Source organism: Phoxinus phoxinus (assembly GCF_949152265.1).
Source record: "Phoxinus phoxinus genome assembly, chromosome: 15".
Lineage (NCBI taxonomy): Eukaryota > Metazoa > Chordata > Actinopteri > Cypriniformes > Leuciscidae > Phoxinus > Phoxinus phoxinus.
Genome location: NC_136890.1, coordinates 10293269 through 10300400, shown reverse-complemented (window position 1 = coordinate 10300400; position 7132 = coordinate 10293269).

The window sequence follows — 7132 nt, the reverse complement described above, 5'->3', positions numbered from 1 at the left end:
CAAAAGTGTTTAAAATCCTTTTTTTCTGAGGGTGTATAAAACTGTAGTTTTACTAGGTAAAGAGAAATGTATGCAGTCAGCTATATAGAGTTGTTCAATGAAGACGAATTAAGAGATCCAAATGCCATATATAGACATTTAAAGACAAGCTGTAGCCAGAGTCTGGAATTACATTATGGCATGTAATATTAAGTGCTGGGTTTTCAATGTTACGTTAAAGAAATAGTGTTCAAGCGATTAGACATTTAGATTGATTGCTTCGTCAGAGCTGTAGTTTTGTGGGCAATGCTTTGACATATGGAACAGCTGCGCTTTGGTTGACCTAAGTTCATGTCCCGTCAAGGTCCTATCCTGTTCACCCCAATTCTTCTGGTCTCTTATATATATACATATATATATATATATATATACACACATGTATTGTATTGTGAAAATCACTATACAAATAAACTGAACTCAGTCTGCCAATCAAACAGATGCAATTGTCCTAGCCAATTTTGGTACGTTAGGGCAATCAAACCATCAGAGAAATGTTGAAAATGCTTATACAGTGCTTATACTTTTACACTTACCTTACTGATAGTTTACTTCTAGTTGTCTCTACATTCTGCAGGGACAGAAGAAAGTATGTTAACATAAAAATATACCCACAGCAGCTTTTAAAACACTGTTTTGAGTAGGTGCCATTCAACACACTCTCAAAATCATAGTAAAGGGGTAAATTGTTTCAGATTTCAGACTTACACTTGGCGTCAAATAAAAGAGGACTGAGATTTTTTTGTTTTTAAATATCATTTAAAATTTGTTTTCCCGTTATTCCAGTTTGGCTTTGTTACAGCACCAAATGTTCCAACAAAACAAACATCTGTCATAAAACTTTTACTTTAGTTACTTTATTTTCCCATTTATTGAGTGACACCCCCATGTCCCCGTGTTAAGAGAAATCGGGAGTACTAAGTGCAGAGGCGTTGTGTGCACTGTGTGAAAATGCATTTACTCATCTCACTTGCACATAAACAGATTCAGTATTCCTCAAAATGAATAAAAACAGTGAAATGCAAACTCAGAATATTACGCAAAACTGCAATAATTAAATATGACAAATTCACAAATATACTTAATGTCTTTGGTGAAATTCAAGCACACTAATAAGCAAAAATGTAATTTAATACAAAAATTAAATTACAAAATACAAAAAAAAATATATATATATATATATATATATCTACAAATTCGGAAAAAGATTATGGAGCTGCTACTGTACAGGCATGGATTTGTACTTCCTTCAGCCTGAGGCATATTCATTTCACTTTTGGTGTGAAATGGCCTTTACATTTGCCACAAAAAAAAAAAAGTACCAACGCATTACTTTCCATTACAAGTAACACAATAAATTACTTTTTTAAGGAGTAAAACAATATTGCAACATTATTTTTTTAAGTAATGTTTCCCAACACTGTTTTTTTTATTCTTATAATTTATACTTTTTTTTAATGAAGTTGACCTCAATGTGATGTGATTTGTCTCCTAAGCTGGTAGGTTGGAATATGGATAGACAAATGAGATTTGAGCAGTATAGGTAAGACTTTCAGAAAACTTTGGAGAATTAATTTACATCATAATGTGGAAAATATGCTTCCATAAAAAAACTTGTGTGCGTTCCATAGAATAAAGAAAGTCCTTCCATTTTGAAATGACCCGTGCATGAGTGAAAGATTCATTTTTTGGTTGAACTAACCCTGTCAGCAATATGATACCAGCTCCACCATATATTATTGTTAGGTTATTTCTCATCGCCCCAAATATTCTCAGCCCCTTCAGTCAGGAATGCACAGTCACAGGAAGAAACACAGAAGCTTCTTCACGGGTTTATTGTTCAGCTAGGGTATATAAACTCAATGCCAGCAAGGATACTTTGCCATATAAAAAGAGATAGGATGAAAGGAATGTTCAAGGATATAAGGATCCAAACGGGGACAGATAACAAGGGACATCACCAGGCAGTGATGTCTTCATCAAAGATAAGGAGCAAGGAGGTATGTGCAAAATGCACAATACACATACTTCTCCTCATAACTGAGAACTGAATGCAGGGTTATATTCTCACAATTATGCTAAAGTTGGGTGATTTATGCAGTAGTCAAATTTTTACACTTACACTAAACTAGTTAGAAAACATGACATTGAAAATAAAGTTTCAAATCCCACGAACATAGAATAGAATAACAATAATCAAAACATGTATTTGATAGAAAACTAGTCAATGGTGAAATTTTAGAAAGATTCTTAAATCACGTTCACACATAGAGTGACTTCTGTTAGAAAATTCCTTCCTAGTCCTGAAATGGAATTACTGATGGCCTTTAGTGTCACAGGACTAATGTAATATCCCCATGCTGGCAAGAAAATCTGAGCAATACGGAAAAGACACCTCATATCATCCCCCCAACACACACACACACGCAGACTTCCTGGACCAAATCTCTTGACCCATAAAGTAAATCTTCATTATGTCCCTTGTTTTAAACTTCCACAATACACCAGTTTGTTTTCTAACTTAAAAAGAGGTTTGCTCAGATAGGCAGACAAAATTACAGCATTATTTAAGGTGACAGTTCCCCCAAAAATGTAATTCTGTACACGTACAACGGAGCACAAAAGGAGATGTTTAGCAGATGTTTAGTTCTTTTCAATATAGCAAAGGTGAATATTAAGCTTACTTAATGACAAAAAAAAGTATGTTTATGGTAAAATGTTTTTTGAATGGCAGACAAATATTAAGACAGGGAGACGATGGCAGGATTTCAAGTGAAACGCACCTCTTGTGTATAAGGAGAGCTGTATATTTGTGCTTGTATGTACTCATTTGCCTGAATTGTGCTGAAGGAAACACACATGAACTGAACTGTCCGACCAACCACAAAATGACCTTACAGACCCTAGCAAGGACTGTCAAGAGCAAAGAGGAAAAAAAGGCTTTGTAAGGCGAGGAGGGGAGAGGCTGGTGTAAAAGAAATGAAAGTAGGAAAATTGTGCATTAAGGAGGAGGGGGAGGGAAAGATCCAGAACACACAGCTGAGAGAGAGAGAGAGGAGAGAGAGAGAGAGAGAGAGAGAGAGAGAGAGGAGAGAGAGAGAGAGAGAGAGAGAGAGAGAGAGAGAGAGAGAGAGAGAGAGAGAGAGAGAGAGAGAGAGAGAGAGAGATGAGAGAGAGAGAGAGAGAGTGAGAGAGAGAGAGAGAGAGAGAGAGAGAGAGAGAGAGAGAGAGAGAGAGAGAGAGAGAGAGAGAGAGAGAGAGAGAGAGAGAGAGAGAGAGAGAGAGAGAGAGAGAGAGAGAGATGAGAGAGAGAGAGAGAGATCAGCCAGAAGGCTCTCAAGATTCAGATGGGGAGTAGGTTGAAAGAATGTCTGATCACACAGTCTACAGTCTTCAACTAGCACACAGCTTTTGTTAAATATGCACACACTAAAAAAAGTTTCAACTTTCATCTCAGTCATGGAAAGACCAGTGTGCTTCTCTGAGTCACGACACTAAAATGTTGACAGAGGTTTAGCACAAACCACTGAGCCCGTGATGAAGGGGAAAGAGGGTCTGCAGCTTGCGACAACATTTGAAGGGCTGAGGGAAACTGTGGCCAGCTTGCTTATGTGTGAAAGATGTAGCCATCGGTCTTGACTGCATTCTGATGAGCATTTGCAAGACAAACATGTCTCTCCCTTTCTGTTTTTTTTTTTCTTTCTATCGTATCGTAACCCTTCTCACAGTCAATATTGAGTTGAACAACTTAAGAACAGAACTATCACACAAAATGACAGCATTATTTAAAGGGACAGTTCTCCCAAAAATTAAACATGTCATTTACTCACCCTTCATGTCATTGCAAACCTGTACCAGCTTTGTTTCTTCAGCCGAGCATGAAGGAGATGTTTGGCAGAATGCCTACCTTTGTCTGAAAAAAACAACAACATTCACTAAAATTGAATTATGAATTATGCTGGTGAAAATTATTTTCCTTCACCGTATACCTCAAATCTCACAGGTTCAATGCTAATATGTGAAACGGTTGTCAGATCTGGCATCATGAAGTGACAAGCATTATTTGAATGTACACCATCCCCAATCACTTTTATTGTCAAGTCAGGTTAAGTCACCTTTATTTATATAGCGCTTTTTAAAATGCAGATTGTTTCAAAGCAGCTTTATTGATAACAGGAAAATAATGCAACAGTTTGTTTCCACTGTACAGCAGCTAATAGGAGAAAATAGCATCATAGTCCAGCTTAAGTAAGTTCAGTGATGGTTCATTTTGTTGTGAATAATAATAAAATTAGTTCATATATATATATATATATATATATATATATATATATCTGCTCTGAAGAAAACCGTGATGTCATCGTCCAGCTCAGTTCTCATATAATGGTGTCAATACAGGCAGGCAATAATATTTGTACAATCATACAAATGATTGTATGAAAAGAGCAGTCAGGACATTCTGCAAACTACACCTAATTAAATCTGTCCTGTTCTATTAACGCTTTTAGTGTGTGTGTGTGTGTGTGTGTGCAATATTGTACATTATTCTATTCATATTTGAGAAATAAAAGTTTAAGAACAAAGTTGTCTCCTCCATTAATTTTCATTGTTCACATCAATGTGGTGCAGACTCCCGACATAACCTGCTGACTCTCCCCTTTTAATTTCTCCTAGTTAAAATGGTGAATTATGCTTTTAAACTTATGACGTAAACCTTTTATTACAGAGAAGTGAAAGCTTTCCTTCTAAGTAGAACGGAGACAAATACAACAGCGCTGTTCTCTGTTCCAAGCATGTGTCTATAAACACAAACTCCTTGGCCATCATTTGTGTCCTTCATCCAGACAGGATGTCATCTGGCATAAGCATTTCCAGCAGAGCGGCTCCTCAGCCTAGCCAGATTCAGATATCACCCAGGACGATTCTGGAACTAAAGGAGATGTAAAAGACAATAATTATAATATTGCATTTGTTATAATAAATGTTGCGGATACATTTAAAACAACTATTTATCGGATACTTTGTTTTTGTCCTTGCCTTTTTCTTTGTTCTTTGGCTCTCAACAAAGCAGGCCAGATGTTTGTCCTCCTTGATTCAGAAATTCCTGGAAGAATCACCGGTCTCTACAAATTGAGCCCTGAGAGAGCCGTCTGGATCTGTTACCCTGACTAAGGGACACAGGGACAGCATCAAATCCACAGCAGGTTTACATTTGATGTTCTGATGCGTCAGCCAGGGAAATGTAGGCCAAAATCCTCAGAGGAGCTGTGTGTGTAGTTCATTGCATGCAGGAAAAACAGTCCTATAATGAATACATATGTACTTCTGGATTACCATATTAAGGAGAAAGCACTTCAAAATGGTGTATAAAAAATAAAATAAAAACATACTATGCTGAAGTATTAAAGACATAAGAAAAAGATAACACTTTACAAGGTTCACTTTGTTAATATTAATGAATTAGATATGATCAATTATTTTTAGAAACCTTAATATACGGCAATGGTCATATTTCAATATACCTTTGTTCAGTGTTCATTATAATGAATTAAAAAAAAGAACAATTCATGTTCATTTAACATGTTAATGTAAACAACTTGCAATGAAATCTATTAGTATATGTAGAAATTATATATATATAGATTAATAATTCAATGGAAACAATAGCATTTCCATCAAATCTGTGGAGCTTCCTGTAGAGTTCTGCGGCACAGATTTCATGTGGGTCTTCTTGCTAGAAACAAGATGACATTCTCTGAGTCTACACCATGTTCATTTACACTATATAACTCAATGTAATTCCTGTGTCTTGTGGATAACCATTCGAAACTTTATAAAGCAACAAAGATAAAAGTAATTCCTGATGGAAACCACAGTTGTTATTCATAAACAGATGAAAAAACATTCAGTACAGGAAAACATATGCTAGTATTCAGACCGCATCAGCCATTACAGTAGACTGACCCCTAATGTCCAATTCACACTATTACAATGCAAGAACGATAACGATTATGATAGAGACATTTTCCATTTGGTTTAAACAAAAGCACATGTAAGGAATTACGATGTAACACAATTTAGCATTGTTTTTAAAGTTGCATTTATTTATTACTCTTCATACGATACATCACTGTACCACCGCATATATTCTGAAATATATTTTCATTATAAAATAGGTATTCTACAATCAAGGTTCAGATATAATAAAATGCTCTGAAGGATCATAACAGACAATAATGATGCATCTTTAAATTAAGTGCAGGATATTTTGGACGTACTGTAATTTGATTCAGGGCAACTAAAGGAATCAAATTGGACATTTGGGTTTGTATCTTCTCAACAAATAAATGTCATCTCTGTGGACCAGATAGATGAAGTATTGTGGAATGCTTTCTTCTAAAAACACACTGGGAAGAAATCTAACATTTAGGAGAGATTCTAACATTTAGGATGGCAAGATTTCTCATTAAAAGAGCTTGACCTCCAAACCAGCTTCAAACCCACAAATGTTCCTTTTGGTCCAAACAAATAAGTTACATTGTGCCATAGTAGAGTGAATCGTTTTTTGACATTGTAACGCTGAAAAAAACCATTCACAAAAGCACAGTAAATACCAAAGGCCACAAAATCGTCTGATTTGTTTCGACGTCAAACCATTAAGATTGTTAAAAACATCCTCCAGCAAAGGTTCGGTTGCGTTTCAGCGTGTAAGACTACGGTTTTCACAAACATGGGCTATAGAAATATATACTGTAGAAGTCAATATTTTGCAGTGCTGCATTAGTGTACATACATATACATACAGTACATTCTCAAGCTAGGTAGATTACTGCAAGAGACACCACACCATTTTGTGCTACGACATGGGATCATGGCTGTCCTCAATAAAATGTCTGCCCAGAAGAGATTTGTCTAAAGCCTGAGGTATGCATAATATGCCCCGGTAACAATCATAATGTTACAATCATATAATTTTGTTATATATTATATTATATATATATATGTGTATATGTATATCTTCTTTTCTTCTATGCAGGATAAACGCTAAAGAAGAAGAAAAGAAGATATATACATTAATAGTAATCTCACATACAGA